Consider the following 16,108-nt stretch of genomic DNA (forward strand, 5'->3'; position numbering starts at 1 on the left):
ATGGATGTTATGTTATGTTATGTTATGTTATGTTAATGTATGGTGAAAGAGAACTAGAAACTTCTTTAATTCTTGGGGCCAGTACTGATGCAGAAAGGAATAAATGGTCGGTGAGAAATTTTATTTATTTTATTGGGAGATACCATTGGCTAGAACGCCATTCACATGGGAAATGATGACATGAGGAAAGATCTCAAAGGTTTAATTTAACATAATATCTCTATTATTCATAATATTATTAGTAGGTCCAACTAACCATGTACAACTAGCAATAAATTTACATGTTGATCAAGTACTTAATGTGATAAAAAATCCTATTAATCTTTTCGAGGATGATATCTATCTCACCCAATAATGTTATCATTGGGGTTTAAACTTGATTTCTCTTTCTGTGAGTGTAATATGTCTTATCATTACATTCAATTTTATTAGTCTCGTCATCACTTTTAAATGCAATAACTAATGGTGTTATCAATTCGGACCTCAAAACCAAATTTAAAAAGAAGGATTGAATTCTAAATCGTAATATAGTACATGTACTAAAACCAGAATTAGATGAATCCCAAATAGGTCTTTCTGGACGGATTTGTGGAGAGCAAGGTATTATCCAAAGCACGAAAGCCAACCTTAGTGTTGGCTAAAGCGTAAAGCTAATAATGAATTATTTCTATAAAAAAATTATACTATTAATGGTTAACAAAGTGAACAAACACTAAATAAATATTGTTTATTTTTAATAGAAACGTCCAATTTTTAGACTAATTTAATGAAGGAAATAATTAGATATGGTGGCCAACTGATCTCTCAGGAAGACTGCAGAGATTTCTGGCCGATTAAGTGCGTATTGAAATTAATTTTTCGATTTAATGTTTAATTAATTTTATGTATTAAAATAATATTTTATTACTATTTTTAGCTTGCTAATTAAGCATTTACCATAAATAGTGTAAAAACGAATGTCCTTTTCATGGGCAAAATGGTCAATTCCAAGTGAATCTCCGGACCCAAAATGACCCATGCCCGACTATCCATCAAATCTTTTCTCAAAGTCAAAATTGAGGGTGAGTTTAGACTTTAGATAAGCGATTGGATATGATGCGTTTAATTCACGTTATAATATTTAATTTTACTGTTATCGTTATTTTTATACTAATCATAACTAAACGTATCGCCCATCCAAATCCATAAATTGTAAAAATGTTATAATATCTTCAAATTTTGGTAGTTTTGTTATATTTCATTATTTTAAAATTTTAAAATTTAAATCTAGTTATTAGTTGATTATTTTTTTAAAAATTTGTTAGCATGGCATTTTGAAATAAAATAATAGTTATTTGATAATCAGCTTATTCATGGACCAAGTTATCTCTTAAATCCGAAGGTCCATTCGAAATTTGAGAGAATTTGAATAAAAATATTAGACTCGAAAAATGGGATAGGACAAAAAAAATAAGTCTATTTAAAATATAGGCTGAGCTTGGACTTGAACATTCAAGGCTCGACTTAATTTGGCCCATTTTTTAAATTTTGAAATGTTTTATATTATGTTATTTTTATATATTATGTAAATTTGGTCTGTTTAAAAGTGCGTAAATATCATGCCTAGGCCTGATCGAACCTGATCCGACCCATGAACATCTCTATATTTTATAATCATATAAAAAAGACATTGTAATGAATTTAAATTTAATAAAAAAATCAATGGTGTTAACAAATAAATTTATATTTTTAATTAAAAATAGAAAAGATTAAAATTCTTGAAATAAAAATAAAGAATTAAATTTCAAATTTATGAAAAATATAGAAACTTAGGGTATATTTTAAGATAAAATATATACAAGTGTGATATGTTTCTTTTCTAACGATTTTTTTTTCTTTTTGGAAAAAACAGAAAGTGAGGAAATAAATCTTACCATTTCATGGAAAGTAGAATAAATGGTTGCTTGAAAGTTGAAAGTTGAAAGTTGAAAGGTTTAAAATAAAAATATTTAAAAAAATATTTTTGCATATTATTTTTAAGTTATCTTTATTATTTTGAATATAAAATACTTATTTTTACATAAAAATTAAAATAATTATAAATTAAATAAAAATAGAATTTAACTAAATCAGAAATCATTCAAATACCATCGATTTGGATCAATTTTTAATTTCTCAAATTTTTAGCTCAACCTTAAGTCAAACTATGACATTAATCTCTACACTATGCATAAATTGCAGATTTAGTCATGTACTCTATTTTAATCAAGTTTAGTTTTTATACTTTTTGAATTTTGAAATTTCAGTTTTAACCCAAATAATAACAGTTAAATTGGTTAGGGTAAATTCTACCATTACTCTCGTATTATGCGTAAGTTGTGAGTTTAATCTCTACTCTCCATTTTGTCATTTTTAGTTTCTATACTTGTCGAATTTTAAAATTTCAATATTGACTTCAACTGGATAGTTATTAAATCTATTAACTAAAATAATATGACTATTTTGTGAGTATTAAGAAATTGAAAAGGCTTTATACATATGATAATATGTTTATCGAATAAGATTTTAGATGTATTAAAATTTAACTTAAAAAATTTAATGACTATTGTTTAATAGGGATATTACATGACGTTTATATTTATTGATCAATAGGGATATTACAATCCTTTTCCAGAGTTTACATTTATTAAAGTATAAATGAAATAAAACTCTACTTCTAATGAATATTAGAGTTTAAAGTACATCAAACTTATCTTGATATTGATGAATATCTCTTTAATAATAAAATATTCGTAACACAAAAAAATCATTTTCATTTAATTTAATTTTTTCAATAATTTATAAACAATATCTAACTGTCAAGCCGCTTACTTCACCTATCAGTCTTTTCTTTTCTTTTTTTGAAATAAAAAAATCATAGTGCTTATTTAGTGAAAATTATATAATTCAACGAAAAACCAATTAAATATATCACATAGATAATTTGTGGGTAAACTGCACCCAAGGTCATTAAATTATTAGTAAGTTTATGTTTTGGCTATTTAGCTTCAAAAAGTTACAAAATGTTCATTGAACTATTTAAAAGTTTTTACTAAGTCACTAAACTGTTAAAATCATTGTTGTATAGCTTTCTTTATTCGCACCACATGCACTAATAAAAAGCTCTCACCCCATTCTCTTCTATAGTCTAATTTTTTTCATGAAACAACTTTTAACATCACAAATCTATGAACAAAAATCCAAACAACTTTCTTCTTTAATCTCTGACACTGACAATTAGATCAACTTTGATTTAAGGTATGTTCTTCTACTCATTGATGGATACTGATCCACCATACCAACCAAAGAATAGTCATTTGGAGCTTACTAGCTGGCCTTAAAAGAAAAAATCAAACTTAACAACTTACTGACTTAAATAAATTTTTTGAATAATTTAGTGACCATTTTGTAACTTTTTGAAGTGAATGGCCAATACGTAAACTTATTAATAGTTTAGTGACATTGGGTGTAGTTTATTCACAAATTATTTTAAATACAAAAACAAAAATAAAATAATGATATTCTAAATATTTGGGTTAATATGTAGTTCACCCCTTGAACTTGTCTAGAATTATCTAGCTAGTACTTGAACTTTTTTTTTATACCTAAATTTGTATTCCATTACACACATAACCCCAATTTGTTAACATCATTAATTTTTAAGGGATAACATGCAGTTTGTCCCCTGAACTTGTCCAAAAGTATTTAGCTAATACTAGAACTTGTCCAAAAATTTATATTTTTAAAATTAATTTATATTTTAAAAAGACTTTTAGTTTTTTTAATTTATGTCTGCCATATGTCATATTAAGAGATTGTCATGTTGCTACTATAAGATTGATCATCAATATTACGTTAGCACAAATTAACGGTGTTACTACGGAGGTACAAATCTAATGACGAAATACAAATTCGGATTCCAATTAGGTAAAAATAATTAAATACAAGATACTAAATATTTAAGCAGAGGAATGATGAGATGTGGGGCCAGCCTAACCCATTTCATCATTTGGTCAAGGATTTAATAAAAAGAAGAAGAAGCAGTTTGGGCCCAAAGTAACCAAGTTGGGTGAGAAAATCTACTTCAAAATGTTGGAACCGACCTTTAACAAGGAAAAGATAAAAAGAAGAAGGAAAAAAACAAAAACAAATTATCGACAGAGACTTTTTGATTATTTATTTATTATTTCTATTTTTTTTTTAAAAAATATTTCTGTTTTATTTTTTATTTTTGAAAATTAAAACACAGGTTTAGTAAAGAGAAAATAAAAACTTGTTTAATAAAAATATAAAAACATATTTTTTTACCTATTTTCCAACCCATAGGAACTTAATAAAAAACTAAAAAGATTCTTACATTTATATAGATTCGAAATAGGGAAGAAATTTATTTATTTTATCGAGTTTGAACAAACATAATATATTTTTGTAAAACTAATAAAAATAACTTTTTATTATTTTTTAATTTTTATATATTAAACCGCTAATCCAAATGCAATTATATTTATATAATATCATGCTAGACCTTTTATTTTTAAATGTTTTTTCACATGTTATATACAACCACTTCTTAAGAAATTTTATGGAATAAATAGGGATAAAATAAGTATGTAAACTTAAATTTAAGGGTCAAAATGGATCTTTCACTTTTATATAATATTTTTTATTAGAATTATAATTGTTTTTATATAATATCAAAATGCAATTATATTTATATAATATCATGCTAGACCTTTTATTTTTCTTTAATCTTTTTTTCACATGTTATATAAAATGGAATAAATAGGGGTAAAATAGGTATATAAACTTAAATTTAAGGGTCAAAATGGATCTTTCACTTTTATATAACAGTTTTTATTAGAATTAAAATTATTATTAAATAACTAATCAAAATGAAATTATTTTTACTTAATATCAATATATATATTTTAGAATAATATCATTATATCCTTACTTAGGAAGAAGAGCTTGCCTTGAAATGGTATTGCCCTAACGTGTTGAAGTCGACATTTGACTCTTTAATTCAAAGTAGGGAATGAACATGGTTGAAGGGCAATAGCTTAGTATACCCAAAATTGAACCATTAGAGTTGCTTAATTTATAAGATTGTTTGGTATTTGTTAGATTCTTTATTTCGAGTTTGTTTTTCTTTTAAAAAAATTTTGTAGTTCTTCATAAACAATATTAGCTATGATTTTCATTATCTTTTATCATAAGGGAACGTGCATGGATGAAAGACTGTATTTTATTATTAATAAGGAACTGAGCTTGAATATGGAAGCTCATTTTATCAAGATTATGTTTCTTGGTGTTGTATTTTAATTTATTTATGGAGGATGTTGTATAAATATATTATTAATAGGATATTGAATAAAATAATATTTCTATCCTTTATATCTATCCATGTCCTCTTTGGTTATTTGCAGGTTACAGATTTTCTTTGATTATTTGTATCGTTTATAACTTTATTAAATCCCAGAAACAAATTTAAAAAGAAAATCTCGATTTGTTTTTCTTGACAATTTATTTAAAAGCTTGCCACGCTAGCAAATATATATCATCATCCTTGCATTACGTTACATTCACGTTAATTGGAAAACTCATAAATTATTATTATGTATAGTGATAATTTAGTCCTTAATAATTGCACATTTTTAACCTCCAAAATTTATTCAAATTATTTACTTTTAGATGAAACAACTAACTGAAATTTAAAAACATTAAATCCACATAAAATTAATAAAAATATTAAAAATTCAACAAATTAAATAAAGGTCCATACAAATTTTTAAAAAAACTTATCCATGTTAGTATTAAAATATGCATAAATTGTCACATCAATGCCACCATAATTTTAATAATTCAACTAGTTTTTCTGTCTAAGAAAAATTAATTTAACTAAATTTTAAAAATTGAGAATAAAAAATGAAAAAATTCATTATTTATTTATTTTTGGTGCAAAAGGAAAGTAGTTTTAAATTAAAATGAATTAAGTGGTGGAATTTGCTTTATCTTTGTTTAGGAGGGATCATTTAGGAACCGACAGTTCAACACGGTAGATGTTGGCTTTTATATAAGTGGGATATTAAAAGTTGAACCATTCACTTTCAAAGTACTGTATAAATTCAAAATTGGTCCTCCGAAATCTATATGTCGGTGGATTAATTGCTGAATTTTGCCTCTAAAATTGGTCCTCCAAAAATCTATACGTCGGTGGATTAATTCCTCAACTTTGCCTTTGGATAATCCCCTCATATATCTTTCGTTTAATTTTACTATTACCCTCCGTACTTTGTAAAAATTGTGGATTTAATATTTATATTTTAATTTAATTATTTTCAATTTTTATACTTTTTAAAATTTAAAATTTCAGTCTTTACCAAACGATAATTGTCAGATTTATTAAGTTAATTATGCAAATTTCAAAATCTGATGCGCCAAATTTATTATCATATATGTAATGTTGTACCGGCTTATTCTTTAAACACATTACTCATTAAAAATTCAACTAATGGATTAAAAATTGTCATTTTCGTATCAAAACTGAAATTTTAAAAATTGAAAAGTGTAGGGACTTAAAATGATCCAATTGCGGAATATGGATCAAATTTACAATTATATACATAATACAAAATTAATAATTGGATTTAAACAAATAGATTTAATTGCTAAGGACTAAAATTTCAAATTTTAAAAAAATACAAAAACTAAAACTAATCAAATGAAAATATATGTACTAAAACACAACTTTCATAAAAGTACAATTTAGCCTAATACCCCAATTTGAAGATACTAATAAGCAATACTCCACCTTACATGATATGTCATCATTTTTAATATTTTTATCAAAATATAATTTTTGAAATCTTTTTGGAAATCGACTTTTATTTTAAAAATGAAAATGAAGTCACTACTAATCCTTTTTATTTAGGTGCGATTGGATCACCTTAGAGTTGTTCATGGGCCGCCCGGCCCGGCCCGACGGCCCGCCCGAAATATGGGAGGGTTTGGGTAAAAATATAAGCTCGAAATATAGGCTTGGGCAAAAAAACGATGCCCGATTAAAAAAAGGGCCGGGCCTCGGGCACCACTTTTTTGGCCCGGGCCCGGCCCGGCCTGAATAATAAATATTTTTTTATTTTAAAATACTTTTAAAATATTTTTTTTAATTTTAATTTTTTTTTAAATTTTTTTAAAAATACTTTTTTAATTTTTTAATTTTAAAATATTTTTAAAATACTTTTTTTTAATTTTAATTTTAATTTTTAAAATTAATTTTTGATATTTATTTTAAAAACGGGCCGGACCGGGCCCGGGCTTATGAATTTTTTCCCGGGCCGGGCCGAAATTTTTTTCTGGACCTGGCCCGGCCCATGAACACCTCTAGATCACCTCAAAACTTGGTCATTTTAATAAAATGTTAGATTTATTAGAACATAATTTTCAGTCTATAAAAATCAGGAAATGGGTTTGGGAGTCGGTTACGTGTAAGGAAGGGTTAGCACTCTCATAACGCCGAAGATTGGTACCTAATTGATTACTTGATGTCTTAGTGTCGATAATTGAAAATTTAAAGAAAATTTAAGATACAATCCCCTTCTTGCATGATTGCAAACTAAATTGAATTTTATGGAAAGAGCCTTCTTATTTCGAGTCAATCGAGAAAAGTATCATGTCCCGTAAGTTAGGGCATGAAATCTCAAATCCTCAAAAATAAGTATTCTCGTTATTTGATTATTCAAATCTATTCAAGTGTTGGTACAAAAATAAACGAATATTTAAACATGCTGCATAATATGGAAATGGCAAAAATAGTATAGAATAGCTTACGTAGTCAAAAAATGATAACAAAATAATAACAAGTGGTAGTTGGAATAATTTTTAGCCGATTAATAATACTATTTAATAATGGAAATAATAGTAAAATAATAAGTGGAACATTAGTAATGACAAAAAAATGGTAAAGTAATAAAAAATTATGATTATGCTATGATCATAGTTGTGTAATATTAGTGATGACAAAATAAATTATTAATTAGCAAAAATAATCATTTAACAATAACTTCAATATTAAAAAATAAAAAATAAAAAAAATAAAGAACTAAAATGAGATGATTAAGAAACTTAAGGATAAAAATGCAAGTTATGTAAATTAAAGGACAAAATATAAATAATGAATTAAAAATACTAAAAATTAAATAAATAAAAAAGGGAAAGATTACATAAAAAGATTAAATCGAAACCATAATAAAATTTTAGGGGATAAAATAATAAAAACAGTAAATAAAGAGGCAGAATTAAATAAATGAGGGATTAAATTGAAATTTAAACAGAACTTAAAGCATAAATTGCGAAATAAATAAGAAAAAGGAAGTAAATGACTAAATTGAAAATATAACAAAATTTAGCGCCTAAATTACAAGGAAAAAAATACAAAGGATTAAATTAAAATGGAATATAAAAGTTTGGGGCTCAAAGAGAAATTAATCCAATCCGTGTTATTCCCTTGGGTCAAAGGACCAAATCACAAAGGAATCAAAATAACGGGGTAAAAATGAAATAAAATAAAAATGCGCATGACTAATTTAAAAACATGATAAAAAGCGGAAGGGCCAAAATGGAAAAAACCCATTCCTTTAAAAACACGTGGATCTAAAGGAGTTTGGGTCGGGTTGTCGGGCTAAGAGTCAAAACGACGCATTTTTGGGTATTTTAAGCTACGCCCCAAAACGATGTCGTATAGTGTCCCTATATAAATTAAAAAACTAAAAAAATTCATTTCTCTTCTCTGTTTAAAAAAAAACCTTCTTTTTTTTTTCTCTCAACTCTCTTCCTCTCCGGTCTTAAGGGCTGCCGCGACTACCGGTCATCGGCGACGGCGACCGCCACCTCTAGTGGTCGAAAAATACCCAAAACACCCTATTTTGATCCTTTCGATTTTCTTTACCCAAATCCAAGACTAAATACCCCTAAAACTTTACCGAAATTCCTAAAAAACTCAAGGAACCCATCAGTTTCTTTTCTCCGATGAAGCCATCGACGAACCCCAATGGGTTTGGAGACCCCTCGAATTGGCAGAGAGTCGCCGCCAACGAAGGTGGGAGTAGTAACGGCATGGTAAGTTTTTTTTAAAATATTGTTTTTATTTTTTTTATGTTTTTTATAAAAAGAAAATAAAAATAGAAAAAAAAGAATAACATATTGAAAATAAAAAGAACACCTTTTTTTATTTTTTGACTCTCTGCTGAATTTCTTCGTGAAAAAATTACAGTGTGTTTGTTAGGCTTTTATAGCCAAATCAATTACATTTTTTATTTTTCTTTTCTTTGTTGTTGTTGTTGTTGTTTATGTTTCTTTCTCTTTTGTTTTTGCAGGCACTTTAGCGTGATGGTGGTGAGAAGCTCTTCGATCAACCATGATGGGGAGTCACATTTTTTGTCATTTCGGTGAAAAGAGGGTAGACCTCGGGCAGCGCACTTGCTTGTGTGGCAGAGGCGACGGCTGGAGGGAGTTTAGGGTTCTAGGGTTTTCTTTTCTTGTTTAAGTTTTGGGCTATTGGGTATTTGGGCTTTAGGGATTTATTTTTTTTTGTATTTGGGCATATATTTTGTAAATGGACTATTTTTGGACTTTTATTAATTTTCTGGTTTATTTATTTATTTATTTGGTTTAGTTTAGTTTGGGTTGGGCCGGGCAAAATTGGGCTACTACAATAATATTTAATATTTAATTATTTTTAATGATATTATTAATTGATGGTAAAAGTACCACAAAACCTCCTGTACTATAACATAGATTGAATTTTAGTCTCTTCACTGAAAAATGTGTAAATTAACTTTTGTACATTAGATAAGTGAGCAAAACAACCTCTTCATAAAAATTTGGTGTTTATATATAAGGTATAACATTAAATTTAGTCATCAACCATTACACATTTGTTTAATTTGTTACATCCCAAAAGTCGGGTTAGAAGAAATTGAGTTTGTGATACTAAGATTGGTCACGCCCTGATTTTTGAGTTAAGATTGTGAAAATTTTATCAAGTGAATTAATTTGGTTTAGTGGTTGAGAGATGTGAATAGTGTGTGCGAGGTTTCGAGTTCTAATCCTTTCCCTTGAATTTTTGTGTAAACCCCTATCTTTGAACTTATAGCTTATATATTATTTTTGTTCAAGTAATGTCAAGAATGAGCTTGCTAGTTCAATGGTAAGGTTTCAACTTACCCAAATGTTTCGAGTTTGAATCTTGTTGTGCGTAAGTGGAAATTAATTTTCTTTTAAACTCTGGGAAAATTTGATAAGGATAACTAATCAGATTTAGTGGGAGTTAGTGGGGATATGAGTGGTTTAGTGGGGATATGGGTGGCTTTAAAAAATTATTATTAAAATTATTTTCCCTACAAAATTCCTCTTTTGCAACCGTCCACATTTTTTTCTCAAATTTTGTTTTTCACGTTAGTTTTCTGATGTTGTTGAAATTATGACGTTTTCTTTTCCCAAAATATTCCTTCTTCTTTTTTCTATTTTGATCTCTGCAAAAATTCTCTCTCTTCTCTATTTTGTTTTCAATTCTTATTATGGAGACTCTATTTTTCTGCTAACCCTTGTGCTGTGCGTTTTGGACAAAAGCTAGCGGGTTCATCATTGTGTAAGGATTATTTTAGAATTTACTTATTCAACGTATAGTGGGTGTAACAACCCATTTCTTTGATGTGTCAGAATAGTGGTTTCAGGACCACAAGACCGATGTGTGAGTAGAGGTGATCATGGATTGGGCTACCCGGCCGGGCCCGACAGCCCGCCCGAAAAATGGGAGGGTTCGAGTAAATATATAGGCCTGAAATATGAGTTTGGGCAAAAAAAGGGCCCATTTTGGCCCGGACCCGGCCGAATTATATATTAAATATATATATTTTATTTTTAATCAAATATATATATTATTTTTAATCAAATATATATTATATTTAATCAAATGTATATATATTATATTAAATATATATATTTAATATGGGCTAGGTCGGGCCGGGCTCTGGCTTAGCAATTTTCTTTTGGGCCGGGCTTGGACAAATTTTTAGACCCATATTTGGGCTGGGTCGGGCCCGGGCCTAGAAAACGGGCCTAAAATTTTGTTTGGGCCCGGCCCAAACCCGACCCGACCCATGATCACCTCTACATGTGAGTCCGTAATTATTATTATTTAATATTTACGAATATTATATGGTGTAATAATAAAATTTGATTTAATGATGGTTAAATAGAAGAACAATTAGGTTCAAGTGGTAAGACCTTCAAGTCAAGTGGTTTTAGAAAATGAGGTATCGGGACCTCGTTTCTATAAACCGAGTCGTAAATATTTATAAAAATATTTTTGGAGTGTTATTAAGGTTTTATTAAAGTTTCGTTAAAAAGTTTTAATGTTTCGATAGTTAAATAAGCAAAAAGGTCTAAATTGTGAAAGATGCAAAAGTTAAATTCTATTAATTAAAGGTGTTAAATAGATAAGGAAAAGTAATTAAATGGACTAAAATGGAAAATACATCATGCCATAATCTAGTAGGCGGTTGGTGACTAATTTATGTTAGTTTAAATGATTTTTTTAAAGTTAATAAAGTAAATAATAAGTAATAAATTAATAAAAACAAAAACAAAAACAAAAACAAAAACAAAAACAGAAACCTATTTTGTTTATGTCTTTCTTCTTCAACAGTAAGAAATCCATTTTTGGAGCAAGGAGCATTCGGCCAATATTCAAATGTTGCATGTAGGTGATATACTTATCCATTTCTCGTGATTTTTATGTTTTTGAAATCGTTACAATTAGGTTCAATTAGCCCGTACATTCGTTTTTTAAACTGTTAAAGATTTTGAATGTTTCCATTGATTAATATTTGTGATTTTAGATGTTAAATGATGAATTTGAGGTATTAGTTATTATTTATAAGTATTATGTTAAGTGATTTTGATGAATTTAACAATTAGAGATTAAATTGTTGAAATAGTAAAAATGCAAGGACTTGATGTGAACTTTTTATAAATATGGGCTGTATTGGATGCTATGAACATTTGGTTGGCATGAATTTGCAATAAAAATGGTTAATTTTCATGTTTTAGGCTCAGAGACTAAATTGAATAAAAGTAAAATGTTGGGGCAATTGTGTAAAAATGTTTAAAATAACTAAATTGAATAAAATGAATTATTTTTCTGTCTGAATTAATGAATTTGATAAAACTATTAATTTAGATCAAGAACGAGTGAAAAATCGAGGAGAAGTGAAAATTACTAAATAGCCCTTATACTTTATCATTTCTGCAATGTAGCCAGGTAAGTTCGTACGGTTTAAAATTTAGCATTTATATGTATATTGGATGATATAAAATAATATAGTAGATATATTTGATTATAAATGTGTAAATTAATTATATTTTGTTGAAATTCTATACTTGGATTGGATTGAATGCGGGGTAGGGTACAATCGAGATATGGTCTGTTATGGGGGATTGGAGTGGAGATTGTTGTGGAGACTATTTTCTCCAGTAGACCAAGGTTCAACATTTGTTGCGAACTCTCGTGTTATACTTTCTGTTTTGGTGTGTTTCAGATGGATAGCTCTTATGAGCATTAGTGTGTTTTGGATGGATTAGCTCTTATGAACATTAGTGTGTTCCGGATGGATTAGCTCTTATGAGCATCTGGTGTGTTTTGGTTGGATTATTGATGTACTCGTATCCGTAAGTCGTTCATGGGATTGTAACTCTCGGTAAGGTAACTTGTTTAGTGATTTTGATAGACTTGTCATATATTTGAGTTTGAGTTGAATGTTACAATCCACCGGTTAAGATTGTGGATGACAGGAACACATATGGTTAATTTTTATGTTTATACTTTGTACTATGCAAATGAAAAGAGTAAAGAAAAGGAATAAAAAGGTAATGTTCCAAGAAAGTACGTTTATGTTCATGAAATTGATGATTTCAAATGATGTTGCTCATGTATTTGACTTACTTTATGTTATTTCAAGTGATTTACGAGTTGATGCACTAACATGTGTTGTGGATAATGCTTAGACTTTTGCCAAGCTTAAGATTGGATTATATCATACTTAATCTTAATGATATACATTTAAATGGTAAGTTTTCAAATAGAAATATGCTTATGTTCATGAAAAGGTAATATAAATCAAAAGATGTAATTTCTTATGAAATGATTTATCATGTAGTTGATCCCAAAAGAGTTGTGTATAAATGTGCTAACTTGTGTATTGATGATGACGATTAAGCTTGTATCAAGCTTGTGGTTATAGTTGATGTTTATACTTATATCTTATGTTAGGTAAATAAAACGAGTGAGAAAAGGTAATAAAATGGTAAGTTCACAATTGAGATGTAATGTGATAAGTTAAAAAGATTGATGAATTAAAGGACTTACCTATATGTGAGAAATTTACTTATGCTAAAGGTGAATTTACCTATGTCATGAATAATCACACTAATTCGTAAATTGATAATGTAATTAAGCTTATGCTAAGTAAGTGGAACGAAAAGTAAGTAAGTGGAATGGTTCGTCATTTTAAGAAAAGATTGATGATTATGTACTACAACTTATAAGATCTTATTATGTTATGAATAGAAAGCATATGTGAGTTGATAGTTTTATAGTTTGATAATCTTGTGGCATTGGTAAAGCTTTACATTTGTCATATATAGTTAATATTTATGATGAAATGTTATGTTTAATATTCATACGAGCTTACTAAGCGTTCATTGCTTACGTAGTTATTTTCTTTTATTTTATAGATTATCAGAAGCTCGATCGATTTGGGAGCTTGTCGAAGACCTATCACACTATCTAGTGGTTTATATCGGTAGATTTTAATGTTGTGGTCATGGATATAATGACATGTATAGGGAACTTATGTTCAAAGTTTAACTTGAGTGCTAAATGTTGAATTTGGTATGTATATATGTATAAGTTGGTTGCTTGGTACAATATGAAAATAATTAGTTTGTGTTACTTATATGATTATATTGCATGTGAGTAATGGCCCAAATGGTAATTTTTATGGACATAGTATAAGGTCAATTTGATATGTTTATATTGTGGCCATGTTAGGTTATGCTTTAAGATGGTTATGAGTTACGTGTATTGGTATGAATATGGTCAATTATGCTTATGGTTAGGTATATTTGATTGTTTGTGTTTGAGGTGCCTATATGGCATATTAGTTGAATGGTTAAATAGCCTATTGAATTGGTATTATTATGCATGATTTGGGTATGTTTTAAGGTATTGGTTAAATGTGCAAATTGTCAGTAGGTTCATGCTTGAATGGGTGAAAGAAATGGTTTGATTTTGGTCACTTTCTTGTCCACACGGCCTCAGACATGGCCGTGTGTCCTCTGTAGGTTTTAAGGGTTGCATTTCGAGGGTTACACGGCCTGGTACACGGGCGTGTGACTTGGCCGTGTGACCCAAGTCAGAGAGTTACACGGGCACGGGTGGGGACACGGCCGTGTGTCCCTAATTCGACTGTTACAAGGCCTAAGACACGGGCATGTGTCTCAGCCGTGTGAGTCACACGGCCTAGCCACACGGCCGTGTGACCCCTGTAGTTTAAATTTTTCTAACTTTTTTCTCAATATTTCAAATGTTTTCGATTTAGTCCTGAATCATTTCTAAAGTGTTTTTAGGGCCTTGAGGGCTTGATTAAGGGACAATTAGCATGTGAATGAATGATTTATGTTATGATTATATTAATGTTTGGAATTGTATGTTCTTATGTTACGGTTTGACAGTAATACTCCGTAACCCTATTCTTGCAATGGATACGGGTTAGGGGTGTTACAATGGGCTTTAGGAAATACTACTGCAAGCGTGGGTGTTGGAATTGCTTTTGTTAAATCGGTATCAAAAAATGACTAGGTGTGTAACGAAAATTCGAGAAAACAATGAATGGCGAAAGTAAAAAATTGAGACTGTTGGCACCACACGGCCGTTTTCCAGATTGTGTGAGTCACACGGTCTTGGCCAATTAGGCCGTGTGGGCCACACAGGCTGGCCATGTGGGCCACACGGATGGCCATGTAGGCCCAAAAACTGGAATTTTTCCTTAGAGTCGTATTCGATGTATGAGTCAAATGTGGGCTTCCTGTAGAGTTCGTATGATAAAAATTAAGCCATAAATCACGATTTTTGATATTCTGTTAGCATAAAATATAAATTATGTACGCATGTTAATAAGATATATGTTAAGTATGATACTATAAGTAGTGTGGGTTTTTAACAAGTAAAAACTGTGCATTAATTATTTATGTTTAAACGTTAATCAATTATGATTAATATATGTTTTGAATCGTGATTAAATAACGATTGAGACGTACTAATATGCTTACCAAGTCTGAAACTAAGGTAAGTGCTTTGACTTGTATACTGTGATTTTTTGATCGGTTGTGTGATAATGAAATATGTTATATTCTAACACCCATGTTTTGTGATATCATCACACAATTCTGTTTCTGTTAATTTGATCTCTTAATACTAGATAAATTTTTGAAACCACCATATTTGATTATATGTGAAGCATACCATTGTTCTGATTCTATTTTGTGTGTCATATCACATGCATGGGGTTGAGATGATATTATAAGGAGGAAGTTCTAGCAGTTTAATGATTTGCCTCATCTGATGGTTTATCCTCATTTCTATTCTGGCAGCTTGGCTACAATATAGTGGCTCGACCACATATATTCTGATCTGGCAGTTTTAACTGCAACTCTGGTGGCAATGTCCACAATTATCTGTTGGTGTGATTTGGTTGGACGAGTTCCGGGGAACTCTATTTTGGTGTGTAGCTAAGTTGGGTATGAAGTTTTTTGGAAAAAAAAATCTACATTTTGGTTTTCTGAAACTTTCGCATTGGCATAATCATGCATTCTCACTTATGTTTGCTTATGCGCCATGAAATTCTCTGTGAAACTCTGATTTGTATATTGTGTTATGTATGATCTCTGTTTGGGTTTAGTTATACACTAAGCTTTATAGCTCACCCCCTTTGTTTTATTTTTGACGTTTCAGGTAATCGGTAAATTATAA

This window comes from Gossypium hirsutum, chromosome D12 (genome assembly GCF_007990345.1).
Source record: "Gossypium hirsutum isolate 1008001.06 chromosome D12, Gossypium_hirsutum_v2.1, whole genome shotgun sequence".
NCBI classification, from domain to species: Eukaryota; Viridiplantae; Streptophyta; class Magnoliopsida; order Malvales; family Malvaceae; genus Gossypium; species Gossypium hirsutum.